This window comes from Rhinopithecus roxellana, unplaced genomic scaffold, assembly GCF_007565055.1.
Source record: "Rhinopithecus roxellana isolate Shanxi Qingling unplaced genomic scaffold, ASM756505v1 contig964, whole genome shotgun sequence".
Lineage (NCBI taxonomy): Eukaryota > Metazoa > Chordata > Mammalia > Primates > Cercopithecidae > Rhinopithecus > Rhinopithecus roxellana.
Genome location: NW_022144714.1, coordinates 41,705 through 65,788, shown reverse-complemented (window position 1 = coordinate 65,788; position 24,084 = coordinate 41,705). Strand labels below are relative to the sequence as shown.

Genomic DNA, 24,084 nt, shown 5'->3' with positions numbered 1-24,084 from the left:
TATAGATATAATAGATATAGGTAAAAAATATAGATATAATAGATATAATATATACAGGTATAAAATAAAGATATAATAGATATCGGTAGAAAATATAGACATAATAGATAGAGGCATAAAATACAGACATAATACATGTGATAGATATAGGTATAAAATATAGACATCACAGATATAATAGATAAAGGTACAAAATATAGACATAATAGATATAACACATAGAGGTATAAAATATAGATATAATAGATATAGGTATAAAATATAGATATTATAGATATAATAGATATACATACAAAATACAGATACAATAGATATCGGTATAAAATATAGATATAATACATATAATAGACACAGATATAAAATATAGACATAATAGATATAACAGATATAGGTATAAAGAATAGACATAATAGATATAATACATATAGGTATAAAATATAGACATAATAGGTATAATACATATAGGTATGAAATATAGACTTAATGGATATACTTGTAAAATATACATCTAGTTGATATAATAGATATAGGTATAAAATATAGACAAAATAGATATGGATATAAAATATAGACATAATATATTTAATAGATATAGGTATAAAATATAGACATAATAGATATAGGTATAATATTTAGACATAATAGATAGATATAGGTATAAAATATATACATAACAGATATAATAGATACAGGTACAAAATATAGATATAATAGATATAGGTATAAAATATAGATAAAATAGATATAATATATATAGGTAAAAAAAATAGATATAAGAGATACAGGTATATAATATAGACAATAGATATAATAGATATAGGTATAAAACATAGATATAATAGATATAATTATAAAATATAAATAAAATATATATAATAGATATTGGAAATAAATATCGATATAATGGATATAGGTATAAAATATGGTTATAATGGATATAAGTATAAAATATATATATAATAATAATAATAGATATAGGCATAAAATATAGACATAATAGATATGATACATATATGTATAAAATATATATATAATAGATATAATGGATATAGGTATCAAATACAGATATAGTAGATATAAGTATAAAATATGGATATAGTGGATGTAATAGATATAGGCATAAAATAAAGACATAATAGATATAATAGATATAGGTATAAAAAATAGACATAATTGATATAATTGGTAAAAATATAAAATATAGACATAATAGATATAGGTATAAAGAATATACACAATAGATATAATAGATATAGGTATAAAATATAGACATCAGAGGTATAATAGATATAGTTATAAAATAAAGACATAATAGATATAATAGATACATGTATAAAATATACACATAATAGATATGGGTATAAAATAAAAACATAATACATATAATAGATATAGGTATAAAATATAGACATAAAAGATATAATAGATATAGGTATAAAATATAGACATAATAGATATGGGTATAAAATATAAACATAATACATAAAATAGATATATTTATAAAATATAGACATAAGAGATATAATAGATATAGTTATAAAATATAGACATAGGCCGGGCACGGTGGCTCAAGCCTGTATCCCAGCACTTTGGAGGCCGAGACGGGCGGATCACGAGGTCAGGAGATCGAGACCATCCTGGCTAACACGGTGAAAGCCCGTCTCTACTAAAAATACAAAAACTAGCCAGGGGAGGTGGCGGGCCCCTGTAGTCCCAGCTACTCGGGAGGCTGAGGCAGGAGAATGGCGTGAACCCTGGAGGCGGAGCTTGCAGTGAGCTGAGATCTGGCCACTGCACTCCAGTCCGGGCGACACTCGAGACTCCGCCTCAAAAAAAAAAAAATATATAGACATAATACATATAATCGTTACAGGTACAAAAAATAGACATAGTAGATATAGGTATAAAATATACACATAATAGATATAATAGATATAGTTATAAAATGTAGACATAATAGATATAATAGATACAGGGATAAAATATAGACATAAAAGATATAATACACATAGGCATAAAATATAGACATCATAGATATAATAGATATAGTTATAAAATATAGACATAGTAGATATAGGTATAAAATATAGCCATAATGGATAGAATAGATAGAGGTATAAAATATAGATATAATAGATACAGGTATAAAATACAGATACAAGATATGTAATAGATATAGGTGTAAAATATAGACATAATACATATAGGTATAAAATTTAGTCATAATAGATATAATTGATATAGGTATAAAATATAGACATAATAGATATAATAGATAAAGGAATAAAAAATAGACATAATAGATATAATAGATATAGGATCAAAATGTACACATAATAGATATAATAGATATAAGCATAACATATAGACGTAATAGATATAATAGACATAGATATGCAATACAGACAAAATAGATGTAGGTATAAAATATAGACACTATAAATATAGTAGATATACGTATGAAATGTAGACATAATAGCTATAGGTACAAAATATAGACATAATAGATATAATAGATATAGGTATAAACTATAGACATAAGAGATATAGGTATAAAATATGTACATAATAGTTATAATAGATATAGGTATAAAAAATAGACATAATAGATACAATAAACACAGGTATAAAGTATAAACATAATAGATAAAATACATATAGGTATAAAATATAGATACAATAGATATAGATATAAAATATAGATATTATAGATATAATAGATACAAGTATAAAATATAGAAATAATAGATATGATGGATATAGGCAAAAAATATAGATATAATAGCTATAGATATAAAATATAGATATAATAAGTGTAAAAGATATAGGTGTAAAATATAAATATAATAGCTATGGTTATAAAATATAGACATAATAGATATAATAGATATAGGTGTAAAATATATAGATAATACATAGGTACAAAATTTAGTCATAATAGATGTAATTTATATAGGATTAAAATATAGACATAATAGTTATAATAGATGGAGATATAAAATATAGACATAGTAGATATAATACATATAGTTATTAAATATAGACATAATAAATATAATAGATATGGTAATAAAATAGAGACATAATAGATATAATAGATATAGATATAAAATATAGATATAACAGATATAATAGATATACGTATAAAATATAGACATAATAGATATAATAGATATAGATATAAAATATAGACATAGCAGATATAATAGATATACGTATAAAATATAGACATAAGAGATACAGTAGATATAGATATAAAATATAGACAAAATAGATATAGATACACAATATCGACATAACAGATATAATAGATTTACGTATAAAATATACACATAATAGACATAATAAATATAGGTATAAAATATAGACAGACTTAATAGATATAGGTATAAAATACAGACATAATAGATATAATAGATATAGGTATAAAATATAGACATAATAGCTATAATAGATGTAGGTATAAAATATAGGCATAATAGATATAACTGATAGAGTTATAAAATATACCTATAATAGCTATAATAGATAAAGGTATAAAATATGGACATAATAGATATAAGAGATATAGGTTTTAAATATATACATAATAGATATAATAGATATAGGTAAAAAATATAGACATAATAGATATTGGTATAAAATATAAACATAATAGATATAATAGATATAGGTATAAAATATAGCTATAAGAGATATAATAGATATAGGTATAAAATATACACATAATACATATAATCGATACAGATATAAAATATAGACATAATAGATATAGGAATAAAGGATAGAGATAATAGATATAGGTATAAAATATAGATATAATAGATATAATAGATACAGGCATAAAATATAGACATAATAGATATAGGTATAAAACATAGACATAATAGGTATAGGTATGAAATATAGACATAATAGATATAATAGATATATGTATAAGATATAGACATAATACATACAATAGATATAGGTATAAAATATAGACAAAATAGATATAAAAGATATAGATATAAAATATAGACATAATAGATATAATAAATATAGGTATAAAACATAGACATATTAGATATAATAGATATAGGTATAAAATATATACATAATAGCTATAATAGATAAAGTTTTAAAATATGGACATAATAGATATAATAGATATAGGTATAAAATATAGATATAATAGATATAATAGATATAGGAATAAAATATAGACATAACAGATATAATAGACATAGGTATAAAAAGTAGACAGAATTAATATACTAGATATCGGTATAAAATATAGACATAATAGATATAATAGTTACACGTATAAAATATACAGACAATAGATATAATAGATAAAGGGACAAAATATAGACATAATAGATATAATAGAAATACGAATAGAAAATGGACATAATATATATTACAGATATAGTTCTAAAATATAGACATAATAGTTATAATAGATATAGGTTAAAAATACAGACATAAGAGATATATGTATAAAATATAGACATAGTAGATATAATAGATATAGGTATAAATTATAGACAGACATAATAGATATAGGTATAAAATATAGACATAATAGATATAGGTAAAAAATAAAGACGTAATAGATATAATAGATATAGGCATAAAAAATAGACATAATAGATATAGGTATAAAATATAGACAGAATAGATACAACAGATAGAGTTATACAATATAGAGATAATAGTTATAACAGATATGGGTATAAAATATAGACATAATAGATAGAGGTATAAAATATAGACATAATAGATGTAGGTATAAAATATAGACATAATAGATATAATAGATATTGGAATCAAATATAGACATAATAAGTATAACAGATATAGTTAAAATATAGATATAAGAGATATAATAGATGTAGGTATAAAATATAGATATAATAGATATAGATATAGGTATAAAATATAGATATAAACATGTAATAGATATAGGTACAAAATATGGATATAATTGATATAATATATATAGGTATAAAATATAGATACAATAGATATAGGTATAAAAAATAGATATAATGGATATAATAGATATAGGTATAAAATATACACATAGTAGATATAAAGGATATAGGTATAAAATATAGACATAATAGTTATAATTCATATAGGTATAAAATATAGACATAATAGATATAATAGATATAGATATAAAATATAGACATAATAGATATAGGTATAAAATATAGAAATAACACATATAAAATATATAGGTATAAAAAATAGACATAATAGATATAGCTATAAAATATACACAAAATGGATATAATAGGTATAGGTATAAAATATAGACATAATAGATATAATAGATATAGGTATAAAATGTAGACAAAATAGATATAATCGATGTAGGTATAAAATATGGATATAATGGATATACGAATAAAATATAGATATAATAGGCATAGGTATAAAATATAGACATAATAGATATAATATATATAGGTATAAAATATAGACATAATAGATATAATACATATCGGTATAAAATAGAGACATAATAGATATAATAATTATAGGTATAAAATATAGACATAATAGATATAATAAATACAGGTATAAAATACAGATATAATATATATAGGTATAAAATATAGATATAATGGATATAATAGATGTAGGTATAAAATATAGATATAATAGATATAGGTATAAAGTATAGATACAATAGATATAATGGATACAGGAAGAAAATATAGATATCATAGATATAATTATAAAAAATAAATATTGGCCGGGCGCGGTGGCTCAAGCCTGTAATCCCAGCACTTTGGGAGGCCGAGACGGGCGGATCACGAGGTCAGGAGATCGAGACCATCCTGGCTAACATGGTGAAACCCCGTCTCTACTAAAAAATACAAAAAACTAGCCGGGCGAGGTGGCGGGCGCCTGTAGTCCCAGCTACTTGGGAGGCTGAGGCAGGAGAATGGCGTAACCCGGGAGGCGGAGCTTGCAGTGAGCTGAGATCCGGCCACTGCACTCCAGCCCGGGCGACAGAGCGAGACTCCGTCTCAAAAAAAAAAAAATAAATAAAAATAAAAAAATAAAAATAAAAAATAAATATAATAGTTATAATAGATATAGCTGTAAAATAGAGATACAATTGATATAGAAATAAAAATAGTTATAATATATAGGTATAAAATATAGATATAGTAGATATAATAGATATAGGTATAAAATATAGACATAATAGATATAATAGATACAGTTATTAAACATAGACATAATAGATATAATGGATATAGGTGTAACATATAGACATAATAGATATAATAGATGTAGATATAAAATATAGTCATAACAGATATAATAGATATACGTATAAAATATAGACATAATAGATACAACAGATATACATATAAAATATAGACAAAATAGATATAGATACACAATATCGACATAATAGATATAATAGATTTAGGTATAAAATATACACATAATAGACATAATAAATATAGGTATAAAATATAGACAGACTTAGTAGATATAGGTATAAAATATAGACATAATAGATATAATAGATATAGGTATAAAATATAGATATAATAGATATAGGTATAAAATAGAGACATAATACATTTGGTAAAAAATATAGATGTAATAGATAAAATAGATGTAGGTATAAAATATATACATAATAGATAAAATAGATATAGGTATAAAATATAGACATAATAGATATAATAGATATAGGTATAAAACATAGACATAATAGATATAATAGATATAGGTATAAAATATAAACATAATAGATATAATAGAAATAGGTATAACCTATATATAATTGATATAGGTATAATATATAGACAATGGAGATAATAGATATAGGTATAAAATATAGACATAATAGGTATAATAGATATAGACAAAATAGATGTAAGAGATATAGGTAGAAAATATACACATTAAAGATATAATAGATATAGGTATAAAATGTAGACATAATGGATATCATAGATATAGGTATAAAATATAGACATAATAGATATAATAGATACAGACGTGAATTATAGACATAACAGATATAAGAGATATTGTTTTAAAAATAGACATAGTAGATATGGGTATAATATTTAGATATAATAGATATAATAGATATAGGTATAAAATATAGACATAAATATATAATAGATATACGTGTAAAATATACACAAAACAGATATAATAGATATAGGTGTAAAATACAGACATAATAGATACAGATATAAAATACAAACAATATATATAATAGATATAGACATAAAATATAGACATAATATATACTTTTAAAATATAGACATAATAGATATACATATAGGTGTAAAATAAAGACATAATATATAGTTATAAAATATACACATAATAGTTATAATAAGTATAGTTATAAAATATAGACATAATAGATATAGCTATAATATGCAGACATAATAGATATAATAGATATAGGTATAAAATATAGATATAATAGATATAATAGATATAGGTATAAAATAGAAACATAATAGATATAATAGATAAAGGTATAAAATATAGACTCAATAGATATAATAGATACAGGTAAAAATATAGATATAATAGATATAGCTATAAAATATAGATAAAATAGATATAATAGATGTATGTATAAAAAATAGATAAAACAGATAGAGGTATAAAACATAGACAATAGATATAATAGATATAGGTATAAAATATAGATATAATAGACATAATTATAAAATATAGATATAATAGATATAATTATAAAATATAAATATAGATATAATAGATATAGGAAAAAAAATACAGATATAATGGATATAGGTATAAAATATGGTTATAATAGATATAAGTATAAAATATGGATATAATAGATATAATAGATATAGGCATAAAATATAGACATAATAGATATGATAGATATATGTATAAAATAGAGATATAATACATATAATGGATATAGGTATCAAATATAGATATAATAGATATAGGTAATACATATAGTGGCATAATATAGGCATAAAATACAGACATAATAGATATAATAGATATAGGTATAAAATATAGACATAATAGATATAATAGATAAAGATATAAAATATAGACAAAATAGATATAGGTATAAAGTATAGACACAATAAATATAATAGATACAGGTATAATATATAGACATAGGAGGTATAATAGATATAGGTATAAAATATAGACATAATAGATATAATACATGAAGTTATAAAATATAGATATAATAGATATAGGTATAAAATATGCATATAATAGATATAATAGATATACGTATAAAATGTAGGTATAATTGATATAATGATAAAATATAAATCTAATAGATATAATAGATATAGGTATACAATATACACATAATAGATATAGGTATGAAATATAGACATAATAGATATGAGAGATATAGGTAAAAAATATAGACATAATAGATATAGGTATAAAATATAGACATAATAGATATAATAGATATAGGTATAAAATATAGATATAATAAATATAATAGATATAGGTATAAAATATAGATATAATAAATATAATAGATATAGGTATAAAATATAGGCATAATAGATATAATAGATATAGGTATAAAATATAGACTTAATAGGTATAACAGATATAGATATAAAATATAGACATAATAGATATAGGTATAAAAGTTAGACATAATAGATATAATATATATAGGTATTAAATATAGACAAAATAGATATAGTAGACGTACGTAAAAAATATGGACATAATAGATATAATAGATATAGTTATAAAATACAGACATAACAGATATAATAGATATAGGAATAAAATATAGACATAATAGATATAATAGATAGAGGGATAAAATATAAACATAATACGTATAACAGATATAGGTATAAAATAAAGACATAATAGATATAGTAGATAGAGGTATAAAATATATACATTTTAAATATAATAGATATAGGTATAAAACATAGATATAATAGATATGATAGATATATGTATAAAATATAGATAGATACAGGTATAAAATACAGAAAATAGATATAATATATTAAGGTATAAAATATAGATATAAGAGATATAATTATAAAATATAAATATAATAGATATAATATATATAGGAAAAAAATATAGATATAATGGATATAGGTATAAAACATGGTTATAATAGATATAAGTATAAAATATAGACATGATAGACATAATAGATATAGGCATTAAATATTGAAATAATAGATATGATAGATATATGTATAAAATATAGATATAATAGATATAATAGATATAGGTATCAAATATAGATATAATAGATATAGGTATAAAATATATATATAGTGGATATAATAGATATAGGCATAAAATATAGACATAATATATATAACACATATAGTTATAACATATAGAACTAATAGATATAAGTGATAAAGTTATTAAATATAGACATAATAGTTATAGGTATAAAGTATAGACACAATAGATATAATAGATATAGGTATAAAATACAGACATAAGAGATATAATAGATATAGGTATAAAATATAGACGTAATAGGTATAATAGATATAGATATAAAATATAGACATAATAGATATAGGTATAAAATTTAGACATAATAGATATAATATATATAGGTATTAAATATAGACATAATAGATATAGTAGACATACGTAAAAAATATGGACATAATAGATATAATAGATATAGTTATAAAATACAGACATAACAGATATAATAGATATAGGAATAAAATATAGACATAATAGATATAATAGATAGAGGGATAAAATATAAACATAATACGTATAACAGATATAGGTATAAAATAAAGACATAATAGATATAATAGATAGAGGTATAAAATATATACATTTTAAATATAATAGATATAGGTATAAAACATAGATAAAATAGATATGATAGATATATGTATAAAATATAGATATAATAGATACAGGTATAAAATATAGAAAATAGATATAATAGATACAGGTATAAAATATAGATATAAGAGATATAATTATAAAATATACATATACTAGATATAATATATATAGGAAAAAAATATAGATATAATGGATATAGGTATAAAATATGTTTATAATAGATATAAGTATAGAATATAGACATGATAGACATAATAGATATAGGCATTAAATATAGAAATAATAGATATGATAGATATATGTATAAAATATAAATATAATAGATATAATGGATATAGGTATCAAATATAGATATAATAGATATAGGTATAAAATATATATATAGTGGATATAATAGATATAGGCATAAAATATAGACATAATATATATAACACATATAGTTATAACATATAGACCTAATAGATATAATAGATAAAGATATTAAATATAGACATAATAGATATAGGTATAAAGTATAGACACAATAGATATAATAGATATAGGTATAAAATACAGACATAAGAGATATAATAGATATAGGTATAAAATATAGACATAATAGATATAATAGATATAGGTATAAAATAGAGATATAATAGATATGGGTATAAAATATAAACATAATAGATATAATAGATATAGGTATAAAATATAGACATAAGAGATATAATAGATATAGGTATAAAATACAGACATAATACATATAATCGATACAGGTATAAAATATAGACAAAATTGATATAATAGATATTGTTATAAAATATAGATATAAGAGATATAATAGATATAGGTATAAAATATAGACATAATAGATATAATAGATATAGGTACAAAATTTACACATAATAGATATAATAGATAAAGGTATAAAATATAGATATAATAGATATAGGTATCAATTATAGATATAATAGATATAATAGATATACGTATAAAATATAGATATAATTGATATATTCATAAAATATAGACATAATAGGTATAGGTATAAAACATAGACATAATAGATATAATAGATATAGGTATTAAATATAGACATAATAGATATAGGTATAAAATATAGACATAACAGATATAGGTATAAAATATAGACATAATAGATATAGGTATAAAATATAGACATAAAAGATATAATAAATATAGGTATAAAATATATTCTTAATAGATATAGGTATACAATATAGACATAATAGATATCATATATATAGGTATAAGATATACACATAATAGACATATTGGATATAGATATAAAATATAGACATAATAGATATAATAGATATAGGTATAAAATATAGGCATAATAGATATAATAGAGATATAAAATATAGACATAATAGATAAAATTGATAGAGTTATAAAATTGGACTTGGGAAGGGGAACATCACACACTGCGGCCTATTATGGGGAGGGGGAGGGGGGAGGAGGGAGGGATTTCATTGGGGGTTATACATGATATAAATGATGAATTGATGGGTGCTGACGAGTTGATGGTTGCAGCACACCAACATGGCATAAGTATATATATGTAACAAACCGGCACGTTATGCACATGTACCCTAGAACATAAAGTATAAAAAAAAATATAGACATTAAAGATATAATACATAGAGGGATAAAATATAAACATAATAGATATAATAGATACAGGTATAAAATATAGACATAATAGATATAATCGATATAGGTATAAAATAAAGACATAATAGATATACTTGATAGAGTTATAAAATATAGACATAATAGATATTATAGATAGAGGGATAAAATATAGACATAACAGATATAATAGATATAGGTATAAAATATAGATATAGATATAATGGATATAGGTTTCAAATACAGATATAATAGATATAGGTATAAAATATAGATATAGTGGATATAATAGTTATAGGTATAAAATGTACACATAAGAGATAGATATAAGAATAAAATATAGACATAATAGATATAATAGATATAGGTATAAAATATAGACATAATAGATATAATACATATAGGTATAAAATATGGACAAAATAGATATAATAGATATACGTATAAAATATACACATAATAGATATAAATAGATATAGGTATAAAATATAGACATAATAGACATAATAGATATAGGAATAAAATATAGACATAATAGATATAATAGATATAGGTATAAAATATAGACATAAAAGATAAAATAGAAATAGCTATAAAATATAGACATAATAGACATAATAGATATAGGTATGAAATATAAACATAATAGATATAGGTATAAAATATAGAAATAATAGATATAGCTGTAAAATATAGACATATTAGATATAATAATTATAGGTATAAAATATGGACATAATAGTTATAATATAGGTATAAAATATGGACATAATAGATATAATAGATACAGGTATATGATATAGACATAATAGATATAATAGATAAAGCTATAAAATATAGACATAATACATGTAATAGATATAGGTATAAAACATTGACATAATAGATATAATAGGTATAGGTATGAAATATAGACATAATAGATATAATAGATATGTGTATAAGATATAGACATTAGCTTCTTCTCCGAGAAGACACCAAATGGCGGATGACGCCGGTGCAGCGGGGCGGTCCGGCTGCCCTGGTGGCCCTGTGATGGTGAACCGCGGTGTCTTCCGCAGAGGTTTCGGCAGTGGCATACGGGGCCGGGGTCGCGGCAGTGGACGGGGTCGGGGCCGAGGCCGCGGAGCTCGCGGAGGCAAGGCCGAGGATAAGGAGTGGATGCCCGTCACCGAGCTGGGCCGCTTGGTCAAGGACATGAAGATCAAGTCCCTGGAGGAGATCTACCTCTTCTCTCTGCCCATTAAGGAATCTGAGATCATTGACTTTTTCTTGGGGGCCTCTCTCAAAGATGAGGTTTTGAAGATTATGCCGGTGCAGAAGCAGACCCGTGCTGGTCAGCGCACCAGGTTCAAGGCGTTTGTTGCTATCGGGGACTACAATGGCCACGTCGGCCTGGGTGTTAAGTACTCCAAGGAGGTGGCCACCGCCATCCGTGGGGCCATCATCCTGGCCAAACTCTCCATTGTCCCGGTGCGCAGAGGCTACTGGGGGAACAAGATCGGCAAGCCCCACACCGTCCCTTGCAAGGTGACAGGCCGCTGTGGCTCTGTGCTGGTGCCCCTCATCCCTGCACCCAGGGGCACTGGCATCGTCTCAGCGCCTGTGCCCAAGAAGCTGCTCATGATGGCTGGTATTGATGACTGCTACACCTCAGCCCGGGGCTGCACTGCCACCCTGGGCAACTTCGCCAAGGCCACCTGTGATGCCATCTCTAAGACCTACAGCTACCTGACCCCTGACCTGTGGAAGGAGACTGTGTTTACCAAGTCTACCTATCAGGAATTCACTGACCACCTTGTCAAGACCCACACCAGAGTCTCCGTGCAGCGGACCCAGGCTCCAGCTGTGGCTACAACATAGGCTTTTTTACAAGAAAAATAAAGTGAATTAAGCCTGTTAAAAAAAAAAAAAGATATAGACATAATAGATACAATAGATATAGGTATAAAATATAGACAAATACAATAGATATAGATATAAAATATAGACATAATAGATATAGGTATAAAATATAGACATATTAGATATAATAATTATAGGTATAAAATATAGACATAATAGATATAATAGATATAGATATAAAATATAGACATAATAGATATAGATATAAAATATAGACAAAATAGATTTAATAGATATAGTTATAAAATATAGACATAATAGATATAATAGATATAGGTATAAAATATAGACATAATACATATCGGTATAAAATATAGACATAATAGATATAATAGTTATAGGAATAAAATATAGACATAATTGAAATAGGTATAAAATATAGACAAAATAGATATAAAAGATATAGGTATAAAATATAGACATAATAGATATTATAGATATAGTTATAAAATATAGACAAAGTAGATATAATAGATATATGTATAAGATATAGACATAATCGGCATAATAGATATAGGTATAAAATATAGACATAATAGATATAATCAATATAGGTATAAAATATAGACATAATAGATATTATAGATATAGGAATAAAATATAGACATAACTGAAATAGGTATAAAATATAGACAAAATTGATATAAAAGATATAGGTATAAAATATAGACATAATAGATATAATCAATATAGGTATAAAATATAGACATAATAGATATAATAGATACAGATATAAAATATAGACATAATAGATATAATAGGTATAGGTATGAAATATAGACATAATAGATATAATAGATATGTGTATAAGATATAGACATTAGCTTCTTCTCCGAGAAAACACCAAATGGCGGATGACGCCGGTTCAGCGGGGTGGTCCGGAGGCCCTGGTGGACCTGGGATGGTGAACCGCGGTGTCTTCCGCAGAGGTTTCGGCAGTGGCATCCGGGGCCGGGGTCGCGGCCATGGACGGGGTCGGGGCTGAGGCCGCGGAGCTCGCGGAGGCAAGGCCGAGGATAAGGAGTGGATGCCCGTCACCATGCTGGGCCGCTTGGTCAAGGACATGAAGATCAAGTCCCTGGAGGAGATCTACCTCTTCTCTCTGCCCATTAAGGAATCTGAGATCATTGACTTTTTCTTGGGGGCCTCTCTCAAAGATGAGGTTTTGAAGATTATGCCGGTGCAGAAGCAGACCCGTGCTGGTCAGCGCACCAGGTTCAAGGCGTTTGTTGCTATCGGGGACTACAATGGCCACGTCGGCCTGGGTGTTAAGTACTCCAAGGAGGTGGCCACCGCCATCCGTGGGGCCATCATCCTGGCCAAACTCTCCATTGTCCCGGTGCGCAGAGGCTACTGGGGGAACAAGATCGGCAAGTCCCACACCGTCCCTTGCAAGGTGACAGGCCGCTGTGGCTCTGTGCTGGTGCGCCTCATCCCTGCACCCAGGGGCACTGGCATCGTCTCAGCGCCTGTGCCCAAGAAGCTGCTCATGATGGCTGGTATTGATGACTGCTACACCTCAGCCCGGGGCTGCACTGCCACCCGGGGCAACTTCGCCAAGGCCACCTTTGATGCCATCTCTAAGACCTACAGCTACCTGACCCCTGATGTATGGAAGGAGACTGTGTTTACCAAGTCTATCTATCAGGAATTCACTGACCACCTTGTCAAGACCCACACCAGAGTCTCCGTGCAGTGGACCCAGGCTCCAGCTGTGGCTACAACATAGGCTTTTTATACAGAAAAATAAAGTGAATTAAGCCTCTTAAAAAAAAAAAAAGGATATAGACTTAATAGATACAATAGATATAGGTATAAAATATAGACAGATACAATAGATATAGATATAAAATATAGACATAATAGATATAGGTATAAAATATAGACATATTAGATATAATAATTATAGGTATAAAATATAGACATAATAGATATAATAGATATAGGTATAAAACATAGACATAATAGACATACATATAAAATATAGACAAAATAGATTTAATAGATATAGGTATAAAATATAGACATAATAGATATAATATATATAGGAATAAAATACAGACATAATACATATCGGTATAAAATATAGACATAAGAGATTTAATAGATATAGTTATAAAATATAGACATAATAGATATAATAGATATAGGTATAAAATATAGACATAATAGATATCAGTATAAAATACAGACATAATAGATTTAATAGATATAGTTATAAAATATAGACATAATACATATAATAGATATAGGTATAAAATAGACATAATAGATATAGGTATAAAATACAGACAAAATAGATATAGGTATAAAATATAGACATAATAGATATAATAGATATATGTATAAGATGTAGACATAATCGATATAATAGATACAGGTTTAAAATATAGACATAATAGATAAAATAGATATAGGTATGAAATATAGACAAAATAGATACAATAGATATAGGTATAAAATATAGACATAATAGATATAATAAATATAGGTATAAAATATAGACATAATAGATATAATAGCATATAGGTATGAAATATAGACATAATAGATATAATAGATATATGTATAATATATATACATAATAGATATAATAGATATAGGTATAAAATATAGACATAAGAGATATAATAGATATAGGTATAAAATATAGACATAATAGATATAATATATATAGGAATAAAATACAGACATACTTGAAATAGGTATAAAATATAGACAAAATAGATATAAAAGATATAGGTATAAAATATAGACAAAATAGATATAATAAATATAGGTATAAAATATAGACATAATAGATATAATAGATATATGTATAAGATATACACATAGTAGATATAATACATATAGATATAAAATATAGACATAATAGATATAGGTATGAAATATAGATATATTAGATATAATAATTATATGTATAAAATATAGACATAATAGATATAATAGATATAGGTATTAAATATAGACATAATAGATATAGATATAAAATATAGACATAATAGATTTAATAGATATAGGCACAAAATATAGGCATAATACATATAATAGATATAGGTATAAAATATAGACATAATAGATGAAATAGATATATGTATAAAATATAGACTTAAGAGATATACGTATAAAATATAGACAAAATAGATATAGGTATAAAATATAGACATAGATATAATAGATATAAAATATAAACATAATAGATATAAGAGAGATGGGGATAAAATATAGACGTAATAGATATAATAGATATAGGTGAAAAATATAGACATAGTAGATATAATAGCTATAGGTATAAAATATAGACATAATGGATATAATAGTTATAGGTTTAAAATAAAGACATAATAGATATAATAGATATAGGTATAAGATACAGACATAATAGTAATAATAGATATAGATATAAAATATAGACATAATAGATATAAGAGATATAGGTATAAAATATGGACATAATAGATATAGGTATAAATATAGACATAGTAGATATAATAGATACAGGTGTTAAATATAGACATAATAGATATAGGAATGAAATATGGACATAATTGAAATAGGTATAAAATATAGAGAAAATATATATAAAAGATATAGGTATAAAATATAGACATAATAGATACAATAGATATAGGTATGAAATATAGACATAATAGATATAATAGATATAGGTATAAAATAGAGACAGAGTAGACATAATAGATATAGGTATAAAATATAGACATATTAGATATCAGTATAATATATAGACATACTAGATATAATAGATATAGGTATAAAATATAGACATAACTGGTATAAAAATGTAGGTATGAAATATATACATAATACATATAGGTATAATATATACAGATATTAGATATAATAGATATATGTATAAGATATAGACATAATAGATATAATAGATATAGTTATAAAATAAAGATATAAAAGATATAATAGATACAGGATTAAATACAGACATAATTGAAATAGATACAAAATATAGACAAAATAGATATAAAAGATATAGGTATCAAATATAGACAAAATAGATATAATAGATATATGTATAAGATATATACATAATAGATACAATAGATATAGGTATAAAATATAGACATAATAGTTATAATAGATACAGGTATAAAATATAGACATAATAGATATAATAGATATAGATATAAAATATAGACATAATAGATATAGGTATAAAATATAGACATATTAGATATAATAGATATAGGTTTAAAATACAGACATAACAGATATAGGTATAAAATATAGACATAAGAGATATAATAGATATGGGTATAAAATATAGACATAACTGGTATATAAATATAGGTATGAAATATAGACATAATAGATATAGATATAAAATATAGACAAAATAGATATAATAGATATACGTATAAAATATGGACATAATAGATATAGGTATTAAATATAGACATAATAAATATAGTAGAAATAGGTATAAAATATAGACAAAATAGATATAATAGATATAGGTATAAAATATAGACATAGTAATTATAATAGATATAGGTATAAAATACAGACATAATAGATATAGGTACAAAATATAGACATAATGGTTATAATAGATTAGGTATGAAATAAAGACATAATAGATATAATAGTTATAGGTTTAAAATAAAGACATAATAGATATAATAGATATAGGTATAAGATATAGACATAATAGATAAAATAGATGTAGATATAAAATATAGACATAAAATATATAAAAGACATAAAATATATAAGAGATAAAATAGATATATAAAATATATATATATATATATATCATATAAAATAGATAAAATAGATATAATAGATATGGGTATAAAATATAGACGTAATAGATATAATAGATATAGGTGTAAAATATAGACATAGTAGATATATAGATATAGGTATAAAATATAGACATAATAGATATTATATATATAGGAATAAAATATAGATATTACACATATAGTTATAAAATATAGATATAATTCATATAGGTATAAAATATAGACATAAAGATATAATAGATATACGAATAAAATATACACAGAATAGATACAATAGATATTGGTGTAAAATATAGACATAATAGATAAAGATATAAAATATAGACATGATATATATAATGGATAAAGATATAAAATATAGACATAATATATAGTTATAAAATATAGACATAATAGATATAATAGATATAGGTGCAAAATATAGACATAATGTATAGTTATAAAATATAGACATAATTATAATAGATATAAGTATATAATATATATAAAATACATATAGGTATAACATTTAGACATATTAGATATAATAGATATAGGTATAAAATATAGATATAATAGATATAGGTATGAAATATTGTTATAATAGATGTAGGTATATAATATAGATATAATAGATATAATACATATACAATAAAATATAGACATAATAGATATAATAGATATAGGTATAAAATATAGACATAATAAATATAATAGATATAGGTATAAAATATAGACAGAGTAGATATAACAGATATAGGTATAAAATATAGATATAATAGATATAGATAAAGGTATAAAACATAGACATAATAGATATAGGTATGAAATACAGACATAATAGATATTATAGATATAGGTATAAAATATAGACAAAATAGATGTAATAGCCATAGGTATAAAATATAGACATAATAGATAGATATCGGTATAAAATATATACATAAAAGATATAATAGATAGGGGTATAAAATATAGATATAATAGATATAGGTATAAAATATCGATATAATAGACATAATGGATATATATATAAAATAGAGATATAATAGATATAGTTATCAACTATAGATAAAATAGATATAATAGATATCGGTATAAAATATATATATAGTAGATATAATTGTAAAATATAAATATAATAGATATAATAGATCCAGGTATAAAATATAGACATTAAAGATATAGGTATAAAATATAGACATCATAGATATAATAGATATAGTTATAAAATATAGACATAATAGATATAATAGATATTGGTATAAAATATACACATAATAGATATAATAGATATAGGTATCAAACATAGACATAATAGATACAATAAATATAGGTATACAAAACAGACATAATAGATATAATGGATATCGGTATAAAATATTGACATAATAGATATAATAGATATAGGTATAAAATATAGACATAATAGATATACGTATAAAATATAGACATAATAGATATAATAGATATAGTTATAAAATATAGTCATAATAGATATAGGTATAAAATATAGACATAATAGATATAATAGATACAGTTATAAAGTATAGACATAATAGATATAATAGATATAGGTATAATATAAAGACATAATAGATATAATACATGTAGGTATAAAATATAGACATAATAGATATTATAGATAGAGGGATAAAATATAGACATATTAGATATAATAGATATAGGTATAAAATACAGACATAATAGATATAATAGATACAGGTATAAAATATAGATATAATAGTTATAATAGATATAGGTAAAAAATATAGACAAAATAGTTATAGGTATGAAATATAGACATAATAGATATAATGGATATATGTATAAAATATAGACATAATATATATAATAGATATAGGTATAAAATATAGACATAATCGATATAGGTATAAAATATAGACATAATAGATATAATAGATATAGGTATAAAATATAGACATAATCGATATAGGTATAAAATATAGACATAATAGATATAATAGATATAGGTATAAAATATAGGCATAATAGATATAACAAATATAGGCATAAGATAGAGACAAAATAGATTTGAAAGATATAGGTATAAAACATCGACATAATAGATATAATAGACATAGGTATATAATATAGACATAATAGATATGATAGATATAGGTTCAAAATGTAGACATAATAGATATAATAGATAAAGGTATAAAATATAGATATAATAGATATAGATATAAAATATAGATATAATAGATAGATATACGTATAAAATATAGTTATAATTGATATAGTCATAAAATATAGATATAATAGATATAATGGATATAGGTATAAAAGATAGATATAATAGATATATGTATAAAATATAAACATAATACATATAATCGCTACTGGTATAAGATATAGACACAACAGATATAGGTATAAAGATTAGACATAATAGATATAATAGATATAGGTATAAAATATAGACATAATACATACAATAGATATAGGTATAAAATATATACATAATAAATATAATAGATATAGGTATAAAATATAGACACACTAGATATAACAAATATAGGTATAAATTAGAGACATAATAAATTTGATAGATATAGGTATAAAAAATAGACATAATAGATATAATAGACATAGGTATAAAATATAGACATAATAGATATAATAGATATAGGTACAACATATAGACATAACAGATATAATAGGTAAAGGTATAAAAATAGATATAATTTATATAATTAGAAATAGATATAATAGATACAGGTATAAAATACAGACATAATAGATATGATAGATATAGGTATAAAATATAGACATAATAGATATAATAGATATAGGTATAATATATAGACATAATAGATATAAGAGATACAGGTACAAAATATAGATATAATAGATGTAGGTATAAAATATAAATATAATAGATATAATAGATATAGGTAAAAAATATACATAAAATGGATATAGGTATAAAATATGGTTATAATAGATATAGGTATAAAATATAGATATAACAGATATAATAGATATAGGCATAAAATATAGACATAATAGTTATGATAGACATATGTATGAAATATTGACAAAAGAGATACAATATATATAGGTATCAAATATAGATATAATAGATATAGGTATAAAATATAGATATAGTGGATATAATAGATATAAGCATAAAATCTAGAGATAATACATATAATAGATATTGGTATAAAATATAGACATAAGAAATTTAATACAAAACCATATAAAATACAGACATAATAGATATAGGTATAAAGAACAGGCACAATAGATATAATAGATATAGGTATAAAATATAGACATAATAGATATAATTATAAAATATAAATATAATAGATATAATAGATGAAGGTATAAAATATAGATATAATAGATAACGGTATAAAATATAGTTATAATATATAAAGGTATAAAACATAGATATAATAGATATAGGTATAAAATATAGACATAATAGATATAATAGAAATAGGTGTCAAATATAGACATAATAGATATAATATACATATTTATAACAGATAGACATAATACATATAATATATATAGGTATAAAGTATAGACATAATAGATATAGGTATAAAATGTAGACATAATAGATGTAGGTATAATATTTAGATATAATAGATATAGGTATAAAATATAGACATAAGAGATATAATAGATATAGGTATAAAATATAGGCATAATAGATATAGGTATAAAATACAGACATAATAGATATAATAGATATAGGTATGAAATACATTCAAATTATATATTATAGATATAGGTTTAAAATACAGACAAAATAGATGTAATAGGCATAGGTAAAAAATATAGACATAATAGATATAATAGATATCGGTATAAAATATAGACATAAAAGATATAATAGATAGGGGTATAAAATATAGATATAATAGATATAGGTATAAATTATCGATATAATAGATATAATAGATATACGTATAAAATATAGATATAATAGATATAGGTATAAAATATAGATATAAAGATATAATAGAGATACGTATAAAATATACACAGAATAGATGTAATAGATATAGGTGTAAAATATATACATAATAGATATAGATATAAAATAAAGACATAATATATATAATGGATATAGATATAAAATATAGACATAATATATAGTTATGAAATATAGACATAATAGATAAAATAGATATAGGTTTAAAATATAAACATAATATATAGTTATAAAATATAGACATAATAATTATAATAGATATAGGTATGAAATACAGACATAATAGATATAGGTATAATATTTAGACATAATAGATATAATAGATATAGGTATAAAATAAAGACATAATAGATATAATAGATATAGGGATAAATTATACACTTAATAGATATAATAGATATAGGTATAAAATATAGACATAATAGATATAGGTATAAAATAGAGACATGATAGATATAATAGATATAGTTATAAAATATAGACGTAATAGATATTATAGATATAGGTATAAAATATAAACGTAATAGATATAATAGATATAGGTGTAAAATATAGACATAATAGATAGATATAGGTATAAAATACAGACATAATAGATATAATAGATATAGGTATAAAATATAGAAATAATAGATATAGGTATAAAATAGAGACATAATAGATATAATAGATGTAGTTATGAAATACAGACATAATAGATATAATAGATATAGGTATGATATACAGACATAATAGATATTATAGATATAGGTATAAAATATAGACAAAATAGATGTAATAGCCATAGGTATAAAATATAGACATAATAGATAGATATCGGTATAAAATATATACATAAAAGATATAATAGATAGGGGTATAAAATATAGATATAATAGATATAGGTATAAAATATCGATATAATAGACATAATAGATATATATATAAAATAGAGATATAATAGATATAGTTATCAACTATAGATAAAATAGATATAATAGATATCGGTATAAAATATATATAGTAGATATAATTATAAAGTATAAATATAATAGATATAATAGATCCAGTATAAAATATACACATTAAAGATATAGGTATAAAATATAGACATCATAGATATAATAGATACAGTTATAAAATATAGACATAATAGATGTAATAGATATTGGTATAAAATATACACATAATAGATATAATAGATATAGGTATCAAATATAGACATAAGAGATACAATAGATATAGGTATACAATACAGACATAATAGATATAATGGATATCGGTATAAAATATTGACATAATAGATATAATAGATATAGGTATAAAATATAGACATAATAGATATACGTATAAAATATAGACATAATAGATATAATAGATATAGTGATAAAATATAGTCATAATAGATATAGGTATAAAATATAGACATAATAGATATAATAGATACAGTTATAAAGTATAGACTTAATAGATATAATAGATATAGGTATAAAATAAAGACATAATAGATATAATACATATAGGTATAAAATAAAGACATAATAGATATTATAGATAGAGGGATAAAATATAGACATATTAGATATAATAGATATAGGTATAAAATACAGACATAATAGATATAATAGATATAGGTATAAAATATAGATATAATAGTTATAATAGATATAGGTAAAAAATATAGACAAAATAGTTATAGGTATAAAATATAGACATAATAGATATAATGGATATATGTATAAAATATAGACATAATATATATAATAGATATAGGTATAAAATATAGACATAATAGATATAGGTATAAAATATAGACATAATAGGTATAATAGATATAGGTATAAAATATAGACATAATCGATATAGGTATAAAATATAGACATAATAGATATAATAGATATAGGTATAAAATATAGGCATAATAGATATAACAAATATAGGTATAAGATAGAGACAAAATAGATT

The 24,084-nt window shown here is 22.4% G+C and overlaps 2 pseudogenes; both read left to right on the top strand.

Annotated features, from left to right (window-relative positions):
- The first annotated feature begins 12,477 nt into the window (after nt 1–12,477).
- LOC115896236 lies at nt 12,478–13,359 on the top strand (annotated as a pseudogene).
- Nucleotides 13,360–14,286: 927 nt separating this feature from the next.
- LOC115896235 lies at nt 14,287–15,130 on the top strand (annotated as a pseudogene).
- Nucleotides 15,131–24,084: the final 8,954 nt, after the last annotated feature.